We start from the raw sequence: 12,963 nt of genomic DNA on the forward strand, positions 1-12,963 counted from the left end.
GATGCTGTTTTTGCTTTTATTTTCAACCGTTACTCTCTGGTGGCTGCTTTTTTGTTTTTTTGTCCTCCTTAAATGATTTGTCATGTTTTTGTCAGTTTGCCATCCAAGAACTCTTTTGTTTCATTGCGTTGATGGGTTAGTTGGTTGGATTCAGTCAACAAAGACACTTATTGAGGCTCCTGTGGATTTCCGTTCTTGTTACATTTAAATACCGGCTGTGAAGTGAAGATAACACACGCACGGGGAGAGAGTGGTTCCTATTTTATTTTACTCCTTCAACAGCCCTTTGAGGTCGGTTAAAGTGAGAATTTTGTGGTTGGGTGAGGACTAGAATCAGCGTATCCCTCCCCCCCATGGTCACTTTTTCCAGTGTCGTTATAACTTTGAATGGTCACTAAATGAATGGTTGTTGTAAGTCAAGGACTGCCCAGTGTTTTGCATAGGAGTGCCTTCTTGTCTGCAGCAAAGCAACTTATCTCATGTGCCAGGTCCCCGGAGCTTCTGCTGTCAGCTAGTTTCCAAAAAGCAGCATTGAGCTTCTGGATTATTGCCAGGCCTTTGTGAAATCTGACACACAGCAAGTCTTTCCCAGTCTTTGCATTCTCCAGATGCGCGGACTTCAACTCCCAGAATTCTGTGGGAAGGAGTCGGAAAAGGACCACATGTTAACCCCTAAGCTTGGGAAAAGCGTATGCACTGTAAGCCGCCCTGAGTCTCCGGAGAAGGGCGGCATATAAATCAAATTAAAAAAAAAGAAAAAAAAAAGAAGGGATTGAGTTAGTTTCCCCTTAATAGGTAGGAAGGTATGCAGGAAAAGTCATTGGCATGAGAATTTGGATGCCACACGGGGATTGGCACCTAAACAAGCTTGCACAGGCTGAAGCCCAGAAACTGTGTGTCAAGCAATCAAAGCAGTTTTATCTCTCACAAAGGACTGAATTAATACATGACGCTAGTTTGTTGGGCAACCATAACTTAGCATACCTGCATTCGATCATGTGACTTATTAACAAACGTAATTAAAATAAATCACAGCATCTTTGGGTCATAAATTCTCAGGATTCTTTACATGGTCGAACCAGTGGTGAAATCCAATTTTTTTTACCACCGGTTCTGTGGGCGTGGCTTGGTGGGTGTGCTGTAGCTTGGTGGGTGTGGCAGGGGAAGGATACTGCAAACTCTTCATTCCCACCCACTCCAGGGGAAGGATACTACAAAATCCCCATTCCCTCCCCACTCCTGAGGGAAGGCTATTGCAAAATCTACATTCCCCTTCCCCCCACTCTGGGGCCAGCCAGAGGTGGTATTTGCCGGTTCTCTGCTCAAAATTTCCGCTACCGATTCTCCAGAACCTGTCAGAACCTGCTGGACTTCACTCCTGATTCAAACTAGACTTCTAATGTTTTTCTGTGTTATATATGTGTGTTTATTTGGGTATGTGCATAATGGTTATTTTTTGAGAGCGGAATGCAACAAAATTTCATTTTAATGTATCCTGATTAGTGTACATTTAAAGTGACAATACAGCTATTCTATTCTATTCTATTCTATTCTATTCTATTCTATTCTATTCTATTCTATTCTATCCTATCCTATCCTATCCTATCCTATCCTATCCTATCCTATCCTATCCTATTCTATTCTTTATTCATCTATGCTATGCTATTCCATTCCATTCCATTCCATTCCATGGTGGAATGGACTGAATTCACTTAACTTTGCTACCGGTTTGCAAATGGGAGCACACAGGGCCTTCTGCGCATGCGCAGAGTGTCAAAAACGGGTTGTGATGACGTCTGGGCGGGTGGGCGGAGCCCAGTGGTGAAATCCAAATTTTTTTACTACTGGTTCTGTGGGTGTGGCTTGGTGGGCGTGGCAGGGGAAGGATACTTCAAAATCCCCATTCCCTCCCCACTCTGGGGGCAGCCAGAGGTGGCATTTGCCGGTTCTCCAACTGCTCAAAATTTCCGCTACCGGTTCTCCAGAACCTGTCAGAACCTGCTGGATTTCACCCCTGGCGGAGCCTCCCGCAGCCGCCGCTACCTGATAGAACTAGCTAAATAGCACCACTGATTCCATTCCATTCCATTGATTCTGTAAACCGCTTAGAGAGGGCCGTAAAGCACTGTGAAGCGGTATCTAAGTCTAAGTGCTCTTGCTATTATCTTTTCCGAATGGGGTCTGTTTTAAACATTTTAAACAGACACCCAAGAATGTGAGTGATAGCTATAGTGGCACCTTGCTTAGACATTCAAGGTATTTCTTCATCTGAGATGATATCAGGCAAGGTGACCCCTTCCATCATCTGAATGCTGATGAAAAGGCCTAGATCAGTGATGGCTAACCTTTTTGCCATTGTGTGCCAAAAGCGGGGGGAGTGTGAGGGGGTGGTGGTCACGCACATGCGTGTCCACACCCATAATTCTATGCGTCCCGCGTTCCGCACAGGCAACCCCCCGTGCTCCCCCCGCTTTTGGCACGCAATGGCATAGTGGGCCCGTTTTTTGCTCTCCCTAGGCTCCAGAGCCTCTCTAGTAGCCTGGGGAGGGGTGAAACCGGCCTTCCCCATTCCCCCCCCCCCCCCGGAGGTCCTCCGGAGGCCGGAAACGGCCCATTTGCCGACTTCCGGTCACACCTCGGGGGCCTTCGGAGGGTGGGGAAGGCCGTTTTCGGCCTTTGCAAGCTCCTAGAGAGGCTCTTGAGCCTGAGGAGAGCAAAAAAAACAGGCCTTCCGGTCCCACAGGAAGTTGGCAAACAGGCCCTTTCCGGCTTCCAGAGGGCCTCCGGGGGTGGGGTGGGAAAGGCCGTTTGCACCTTCCCATGGCTCCTAGAGAGGCTCTGGAGCCTGGGAAGAGCAAAAAATGGGCCTTCCCCACCCCCACAGGCTCTCTGGAGACAGGAAGCAGCCTGATTCTCTACTTCCGGGTGGCCCAGAAGGCCCGAAAATCGGAGCTGAGCTCACGTGCTTACCAACATGGCTCTGCGTGCCACAGGTGGCACGCCTGCCATAGGTTTGCCATCATGGGCCTAGATAGTCCTTGATTTATGACTATTTGTTTGATGGCCAAAGTGAAAAAAAAGTCATAAATGACTGGTCTTCACATCTTTATTGCTGTAATTAAAATCCAGGCACTTGATAACTGGCAATAATGTATTTATGATGGCTGCAGGATCCCAAAGCCACATGATCACATTTTGCAACCTTCCCAGCCAGCCTAACAACTTCACAAAAGTTGTTGAGTTGCTATTTCTCTTGAAAACCCTTCCTCCTAGCATCTGCTGCCTGAGGTAGTTGGAGTTCACTTATCTAATAGTCCGATAGCCAAGCTGGGCAATTTCAACAAATATGCACATTATTGCAATGATGAAAGGTGTACATCCTTATCCTTTGCTCCAGAATGATTTATAAGGACCCAACATTAATGCCGGTAGAGTTGAGTTTCACCAGCTGGTGCAGCTAGTTCCCCCGTTTGGATTGGCCCTGTAAGACTTTCCAAGATGGTATCTCTGCATGCCAACTCTTGGCGTTGCCTCTCTATTCTGAATTCCTTGCACCGCATCAAATAACTTGAGACATGCCAAGATGTCAGCTGGCAAAGTTGGCTCCAGAAATTATGTTTTGTTAAAATAACATAAAAACTCAAGATGTAACTGATAGCGTTATCTGATAGCGGAAGAAATATTTTAAGTTTCTGTGTTAAATATGAACCTGGATTTGGGGTTGGGCTGTATGAAACTGGAAATGTCTTGAAAGCAATAGAATAGAATGGAAGGGAAGGGAGGGGAGGGGAGGAGAGAAGAGGAGGGGAGAGGAGAGGAGAGGGACGTTGGAGGTTTCCTAGTCCAACCCCATGCTCAAGCAGGAGACACTAGTGTATACCAGTGATGGCGAACCTTTTAGTCACAGAGTGCCGAAACCAGAATGTGTGTGCGTGCGCGCACCATAGCACTGGAAACCTGATGACCAGCTGGCTGGTGCACATGCATGCCTCAGAAACCCGTGCATTCGTGCCTTGGAACCTCAACGACCAGCTGGCTGGCATGCATTTGCGCCTCGGAAATCCGATGACCAGCTGGCTGAGCTGGGGCGATGGCGCGTGTGCCCACAAAGAGGGCTCTGTGTGCCACCTTTGGCACTCTTGCCATAGGTTCGCCATCACAAGTCTATACCATTCCAGACCAGTCTCTTCTGAAAAGCCTCCAGTGTTGGAGCCCTTTATATGCTTAGCAGCCCAACACATTAGAAGAACATTAGGTTGGAGAAGAAAATAGCCTAGTTTTGGTTAAATGTTCAGATCGCAGTTATCTGATCCCACTAAGGAAAGGGTATGTCTTGTGTATTTCTGCAGTGAAATTGCAATGGAGAGATTGGCTAAGTTGCTTTCACCAATACCAGGAAGCATTTCTGAAAAGGGAGTGGTGGGTAATCTTGACTTCTTCCTTCTTGCTGCTTACTAATCGGGTCTTGTAGAATTCAGTAATTAGATTCTCATAGCCTTCAATCCCATGATTTATCTCAACCATGCTACTGTATATCAAATAAGCCGCAGTATATGGCTTCTCAACTACATTATATTTATATTAATATTTTTAGCACCATCATAAGTTCAAATAGTCACTAAAAGAATGGTTGAAAATCATTCTTGTATATACCTAAAACATGGGATTATTTTTCCATCTGATCTTTGGCTCTTATGAGAATTGTTTTTTTTTCTTTTCTTTTTGTTTACTTTAAACATTGTATAATTTTTGGTGCAAGAAAACACAGCATTTAGATACTTCTATGATAGACTGGGATAGAGTATAATAAATATTTTTCCTAATATTGTATTGCTTTTCTATTTTATTTTATTTTATTTTATTTTATTTTATTTTAAAAATTATATTTTTATTCATAAACATTTTGAATACAGTGTATTGTCAGGGTATAACATTTACCAAAAAAAAAAAAAAAGACCAGAGAAAAGACAGTAATAAATATTAACACATGTACTGATAACAATAGTAATAATATATTGACACATGTACTAATAACAATAGTGATAATATAACCAAGTAATTTTAACTAAGTTTCTTTTTATATTACCCTGTTTTCCCCAAAATAAGACATCCCTGATAATAAGCCCAATTGGACTTTTGAGTGCATGGCAATAAGGCCAAGTGCTTATTTCAGGGTTCAAAAAAAATATAGGACAGGGTCTTATTTTTGGGGAAACACGGCAGTTTATTTACATTTTTGTTCACTATATTGGCATGATTGTCGTTATAAACCATCTTTATATTTAATACATACATTCGTAGTCTTTCTTCCTCTAATTTCAACCTCTTGCCTCTAACCACTCATCAAATCTATTCCATATCGGGTATTTTTCCTAATATTGTACTGCTTTTCTATTATGTTCCTTTTTTGTATGAGTGGACCCATGGATTCTGTCGAAACAACGGTTTATTGAATCATGGTCTGTTGAATAAACTACCGTTGGCTGAGTTTATACAACTTGCTGTTTTTTCTGTAGTTCCCAAATCCCAAAGGCTAAATTTGCCGCAATCCATTAAATCAAAATTGAGCAGTCATCTGATCTGTGAACCAGCCATGGAGTGTTGATTCAGGAAATCTGATGTGTGGGTCTCTCTTCCAGTGCAAAACTGAGAGCTTCCAGATGTTTTAACTATAACTCCCTTAAGCTCAGCTAACGTGGTGCACGATTGGGGCTTATATCTAACATTAGGTTGCCCGTCTACAGAATGTGGACAGAAAGAAATCCCAAGTTTCCAAAAGCCTGGGCATGCACAGTTGCACGGCTGTTTTAAGCCTCTTGTCCCTCCCCTGATTTTTTTTTAATTTGTTACACTTTAGAAACCAAATGTTGTGTAACTGGAAAAACTTCCAACCGAGCATGGGATCTCAGCTTTTGCACAAGTGACACAAGGCCAAGACTGGAACTGGGTTTGCATCCAGAATGCTTCATAAATTAATGGGCTAGGTTGGGTGTGGAAAGAGAGAGCTGGTTGAGCGGTTTGCATGCCTCTCCTGCCAACAGCCTTTTTCCATTCGTATTGGGCCACCATGCAAAAGGAAGGTGAAAGATTGACCCTTAGGGGAAAGAAGCAGAATTGATATTTTCCCCAGGTCTTTGTCAGAATCTGCTTTCCAAACCTTTCAGGGTTTTGTCGGTGAAGAGTCTCAATCACCCAGCTTACAGTTTTTTTTATTTATTTTTTTAAATTTGATTTATATGCCGCCCTTCTCCAGAGACTCAGGGCGGCTTATAATGCGTTAAGCAATAGCCTTCATACTTTTGTATATTTTATACAAAGTCAGCTTATTGCCCCCACAAACTGGGTCCTCATTTCACCTACCTTAGAAAGGATGGAAGGCTGAGTCAACCTTGAGCCTTGGAGAGATTTGAACCAGCAGAAATTGCAGGCAGCTGTGTTAATAACAGGGTGGGTAGACCACTGTACTATCAAGGCTCTGAGTTGTCTGAAAAAATTGAGTCAGGGCAACTGGACTTAGTTTTGTTAAAAGTTGAGATTGTTTTGCTCCTCTTCTAGGAAGCTTCCTTGGTGAGAGCAAGTCAGTTAGGCCAGGGGTCCCCAACCTTTTCGGACCTCAGGGACCACTAAATTCATAATTTTCAATCCCGCGGACCACTAATATGATCTGCCTAATGACTGGCTGAGTGGGCATGGCTAGGTGGTCATGTGACTGGATGGGTGTGGTTAACTTGATGTCACTCACGTTGAGGGGCACCTCACCGTCCTCTACTTGACTCTCCCCTCCCAGTGACTCCTCACCTCCCCGTCCGGGCTCCTTAGGGCCCCAATAGGAAGCAGTTGTTGGAGCTAAGCAGCCACCACGAGAAAGACTTGGCAAAACAGCTGGCTCAGTTCAAATTGGATCTGACCGAGAAGGAGGCTCAGCAGAAGCACCTCACTGAGGACTAGGAGCATAGGCTTTCCAAGCAGAGGGAAGACCTGCAGGAGTGCAAGGCCAGGTACCGGTGCCTGGACATGACTACGGAGATGTCTTTAGACAGCGCTGGCTCTTCGGCTTTGAAACGGAGATGAGCACCGCCCCCTAGAGTGGGAACGACTAGCACATATGTGCGAGGGGAACCTTTACCTTTTTATAGCAGAGAAGGCCCATCTAGTTCCTGCCAATCAACACTCTTGGCTGATGAGATCTGCAGCATGCCCAGTCTGTTGGATTGCATTGGACAGGTAGAAACTTGGAAAAAGGCAGTCCGTCAGGTAACCTGGGTATCCCTGAGCTCCCTCCATGGGGATTCAAATCTTCTGATATCTACCTCTAGTTTAGAGAAATCCAATACAGTTTTCATCCCTTTTTCAGAAGGCCCTGTCAGTGGGCCCTGGTTTTGTCAGCGGGCCTGAGGAACCCAAAACTGAATGGACTGCAGGGGTGAAATCCAGCAGGTTCTGACAGGTTCTGGAGAACGGGTAACAAAAATTTTGAGTAGTTTGGAGAACTGGCAATTACCACCTCTGGCTGGCCCCGGAGTGGGGTGGGAATGGAGATTTTGCAATATCCTTCCCCCAGGAGTGAGGTGGGAATGGAGATTTTGCAGTATCCTTCCCCTGCCACGCCCACCAAGCCACGCCACGCCATGCCCACCAAGCCACCAAGTAGTAAAAAAAATTGGATTTCACCACTGGGATGGAGCCCATTAAATGGTCGTTATGAGTGTGTGTTGTTGCCAGGGTGGGGATTATTATTTTATTATTTTATATTTCTTTTATATTGCGTTTTAATTTCCTGTAAGCCACCTTGAGTCGCCATGTGAACGAGAAGACGGCAATATGATTTTTCCTAAATAAACAAATGTGTTTCCATCTCAAAACGTGCCCTACCACGTGAATGGAAGCTATTTGGTTGGAGGGGTGGGGCCGTCTGGAGAAAAGGATTACGATGTTCACTTTGCCCTCCCCCTTTTCTATCTGGAAGGGATTTAGGACAGAGACACAACAAATCTTCCGGATGAAAAAGTTCATCAGATGGGCTACTGAGCAAGAGAATTTAATTACCATGTTTCCCCAAAAATAAGACCCTGTCTTATATTTTTTTTGAACCCCGAAATAAGCGCTTGGTCTTATTTTCGGGGAGGGGCGTGTGGAACAAGATTTATTTATTTATTTATTTTATTATACTTATATGCCGCCCTTCTCCCAAAGGACTCAGGGCGGCTCACAGAATTAGACGATAAGAACAATAAAAATAAACTACTAAAAACAATCAATTTAAAATCTCCCAATTAAAATCACCCTTCAGATCAGCAAATTTGTTGAAAAAGCCATGTCTTCAGGTCACAGCGGAAAGAGCGGAGGTCGGGGGCTGTCTGGAGCCCCATGGGTAACCCATTCCAGAAGGTCGGTGCGCCCACAGAGAACGCCCTCATCCTGGGCGCCACCAGCCGACATTGTCTGGCCGATGGCACCTGGAGGAGGGCTGTGCTATGTGAGCGCACAGGGCGGTGGGAGGCTGGCAGAAGGTGATCCTGCAAATACCACGGGCCCATGCCATGTAGGGCTTTATAGGTAAGTACCAGCACCTTGAAGCGGATCCGAAGAACTACCAGTAACCAGTGCAGCTCGCGCAGGAGAGGTGTAACACAGGAGTAACGGGAAGCTCCTGTAACAACCCGCGTGGCCGCATTCTGGACCAACTGGAGCCTCCGGGTGCACCCCAAGGGCAGCCCCATATAGAGGGCATTGCAGTAGTCCAAACGGGAGATAACGAGAGCTTGGGTGACTGTACGAAGGGCATCCCTGTCTAGGAAAGGGCGCAACTGGCGCATTAGGCGAACCTATGCAAAAGCCCCCCTGGTCACGGTCGTCAGGTGATCCACTAAGGACAGCCGCGAATCCAGGATGGGGCTCCTCTTGCTGTCTTATCTGATTTCCAGCTCTGAGTTTAAATATTTTCAGGGAGGGCTTATTTTCAGGGGGAGGCTTATTTTAGCGCATGTGCTCAAAAGCCCGATTAGGCTTATTATCAGGGGATGTCTTATTTTTGGGGAAACAGGGTATTAATAATCATTTAATTCATTAGACTTGTTTGCTGCCCTTCTCGCCCAAGAGGCGATATTTATTGGCGTGTTCCAAACACTCCTTCTTGTCTATTAGTTGTGTAACAGCAAACATTCAACATGTGACGTTGTGCTGTCTTGAGAAGCTCTCGGTGGTGACATTATGTAAGGAGCAGATGTTTGGGGGTGTAGCAATTTTCCTTATTGCATTCAAATCCTATTAAAATACTTTAAGAACAACGACTTGGCTTTTAGAGAGCTAATGATTCACTGTTGGCTAGATGGGGCACAGTTGTACGTTGAAGGCATCTGTATTTTTATTTATTTGTGTGTGTGAGTAATCAAGTATTGCTTCTGGGTGAAATGTGTGCACTGGAAAACACAGGGTGGACTCCCATTTATTCCTGATCATGTGATCGGGAGGGAGGTGGTGACTCAGAATGGAGCAGAGGCCAACAGGCTGAGCCACTGCCCAACAACCTTTTCCATAGGGAACAATTGGAGAATCTTCTCCCATATCCAGTGCTTCTTCATAGCTTTTTCTAATAGTATATTTATTTTGTTTTATAATAAAAGGTAAAATATAAAACAGAAAAACCAAGCAAAACGAAACCATACTTCCAACACTAACAATAAAAAGGGAAAAAAAATGCTGTACAAAAAAAAGAGAAAACGATGATCCAAATACCGAATAAATTTAACATTGAACATATAGAATCCACACCAGCGGTGAAATCCAGAAGGTTCTGGCAGGTTCTGGAGAACCGGTAGCAGAAATTTTGAGTAGTTCGGAGAACTGGCAAATGTCACTTCTGGCTGGCCCCAGAGTTGGGTGGGGAATGGGGATTTTGCAATATCCTTCCCCTGCCACATCTACCAAACCATGCCCACCAAGCCACACCACACCCACCAAGCCATGCCCACAGAATCGGTAGTAAAAAAAATTGAATTTCACCACTGATCCACACCATTGGACATTGAAAAAAGAAAAAAAAAACACCATCCAGTAAATTCTCCTCCCCTTTTACAAACACAGAGAGATATAAAATAGAAAAATAGAAAAAAGGAGAAAGAGCATTCAACAGGTTAAGCTAAACATTACACCAATGCTTCTTTATAACTTTAATTTTTTTTAAAAAAAAATCTTTTAAAGTTTCAATCTTTCAAAACCCAGTCTTTATTTTATTGGCTTCTCTCTCCGGAGCCCCAATGAATTTGCTCCTATTCTGTTCAATTTCCAGAAAGTCAACTGGGAATGAATAGACTGGAATTCTAAGAAGCTTAAGCTTTCCCGTGTTCCATTAGTCTGCAAAAAATAATAATAAATAAATAAAATGAAAATGAAAATGAAAAAGCTGGAAATGATGTTGCTGATATTCAGATGCTTTTTTTGTTGTTGGAAAACCTATTCCTTTTGTATAAGCTGCGCATAGGACATTGGTCTTCTGGGGCTGCTGAATTTCGTTGTCTATGCTGGTGAAGCCTAACAGAGTAGTTCACGGAGGCATCTGCAGAAGACGGTTGATGGCCAGATAAATCAAGATAGAAACTATGACCACAGATTTGAAGTCCTCTTCCCTAGAAAGCTTGTTGCTTCCATGTAACTGACCCATTTCTGATAAGGCTACCCAACCTTTGTGAAGGATTTAGAACAGGGGTGTTAAACTCGATTTTATTGAGGGCCGCATCAGGGTTGTGTTTCACCTCAGGGGACCAGGGAGGGGCGTGACCAGGGTGGGTGTGGCCAGCTTAACATCATGTCGGGAGTGCCTGTGGTGGCCCGAGCACTCTGCCAGGGAAAACGGGCTCCTGAGCTCCATTTCAGCTGCGACAGCCTCCTGCAACCCTCTGCCAGCAAAAATGAAGCTAGGGAGGGCTGCGTGTGGCTCTCCTGAGATCCGTTTTAGGCTGCGACGGCCTCCTGCAACCCTCTGCCAGTGAAAACAGAGCTCAGGAGAGCCACACGCGGCCCTCCCTAGCTTCATTTTTGCTGGCAGAGGTACCGCAGGCCGGTCCTTCACTGTTTCCAGGGCAGCCCTGCAGGCCAGATCTAACCACCCTGCAGGCTGGATCTGGCTCTCCGGGCCTTGACTTTGACACTTCTGATTTAGACGAAGGGCTTCGGATTTCACTTTCATGAAAGTGGTCCTCTTTTTTGAGGTGTCCTTTCGATTTAGGGGACCTTTTAAAGCAGCATGTTGCTGGGAAACAAAGATTGGTCAATTATTCATAGCGTCTTAGTTTTCTTTTTGCATCAGAGCCCGCCGAAGAGTTGGTTACGGCTCCATTCTCCTGGAAATTGGGCAGCCAGCGTCCTCAGATTTCTCTGTTGTTTGCTTGCCCTTGTGGAAATGAAAAAAGAGAGGAGAGGCACCTGTCCTTTATCTTAATCAGTGTTGATACAGAGCAGTGTGTTGAAACAGTTAAATCTGCCTCATCTTTACCCATTACCCTGATTGCAAGAGGTAACCAAGGGATTATGTGCAGGTGGCACCTTCTGTCAGTCTCCGGCTATGATCCACTGTTCCACATTGTTGGCTGACGTGGGAAAAATGTGGTTAAATGGAATAGTTAGCTTAATTGCAGGTGATGTACAACCTTCTGTTATACCGTATTTTCCCGAAAATAAGACTCTGTCTTATATTTTTTTTGAACCCTGAAATAAGCGCTTGGCCTTATTGCCATGCACTCAAAAGCCTGATTGGCTTTATTATCAGGGGATGTCTTATTTTGGGGAAAACAGGGTAGATATCACCCATTTTCCCAGTCCCACCTAACTCTTAATGTTCTCCTGCCCGCTGAGTGAATAAGGTTCTTTTGTCAGTTAGAACCCCTTTGTGGTTGCCTTTCTCTCAGTCCCTTTATCTGCTATTTATCGTTTTCTGTGATGTTTTTTTATCTTGTTTCTAATCTTCGTCAGCTGCCCAGAGTCATATGTTTGAGAAGGGCGGCCATAAAAATTGAATGAGTGACTCAAGCAAGCTGATAACCTCAGCTTGGGCTGCAGTACAGGACTGAATTGCATCCTACCCTTTCCATAATCATAACTGTCCCTTGGAGGGATCTTATCTTTCAAAACTAGCCAACTATAATTGAGTAGAATCTTTCATGCAAGTGAAGAAAATTCTGGACAGGTGAGTGAGCATTTGCACAAAAGAGAAGCGGGTATCTCCATCTCTCCACTGCCCGCAGCAGAAGTTAAGAGAATGACCTGTTCGAAGAAGGAAGCCTCATTGTTCACAGCCCTTGTGAAGAGGCGCAGCCCCTTTGTTTCAACCGATCAGGCAAGCAAAAACATTGGCAGCCTTAACAACTAGGATCTCTGGGTGGCTTATTTGCAAAGCTGCCTTAGAAATTCCGCCTTAGCTCTTGTGAGTCCATTAGCTTTATTAAATAAGACTTGGCTGCGTTCCTTCCGTGAAATTAACCTTTATGTGGCTTTAGAAGCCAGAGATCTTACCTTTATGTTCTTTAGTTAATGATAAGAAAGCAGAAAGTAGAGTTTCTGAGCATGGCACATCAGTAGCAAACGCAAGGAGTTTTTTAAACCTTATCAGTCCATGTCTCTATCTAAACCAGGGATATCAAACTCAATTTCATTGAGGGCCACATCAGGGTTGTGTTTGACTTTGGGGGGCCGGGGTGGGCGTGATCAGGGTGGGCGTGGCCAGCTCAATGTCACTCATGTCGGTGGCACCTGTGGTGGTCCAAATACTCTGCCAGCGGTAATGGGCTCCCAAGCTCCGTTTTCGACTGTGGTGGCCTCCTGCAACCCTCTGCCAGGGAAAACGGAGCTTGGGAGAGCCACTGGCGGCCCTCCTGAGCTCTGTTTTTGATGGCAGACGCACCACAGACCGGTCCTTTGCTGTTTCCAGGATGGCCCCACGGGCCAGATCTAAGCACCCCATGGGCTGAA

At 44.9% G+C, this 12,963-nt stretch overlaps 1 protein-coding gene across 1 annotated transcript in view; it reads left to right on the plus strand.

Annotated features, from left to right (window-relative positions):
* AKAP13 (A-kinase anchoring protein 13) overlaps positions 1-12,963 on the plus strand; it is a 276,145-nt gene that overhangs the window by 4,352 nt on the left and 258,830 nt on the right. The gene's annotated exons all lie outside the window — the stretch shown is intronic.

Source organism: Pituophis catenifer, unplaced genomic scaffold (assembly GCF_029215685.1).
Source record: "Pituophis catenifer annectens isolate HBS135680 unplaced genomic scaffold, rPitCat1.0.hap2 SCAF_14, whole genome shotgun sequence".
In the NCBI taxonomy this organism is placed as follows: Eukaryota; Metazoa; Chordata; class Lepidosauria; order Squamata; family Colubridae; genus Pituophis; species Pituophis catenifer.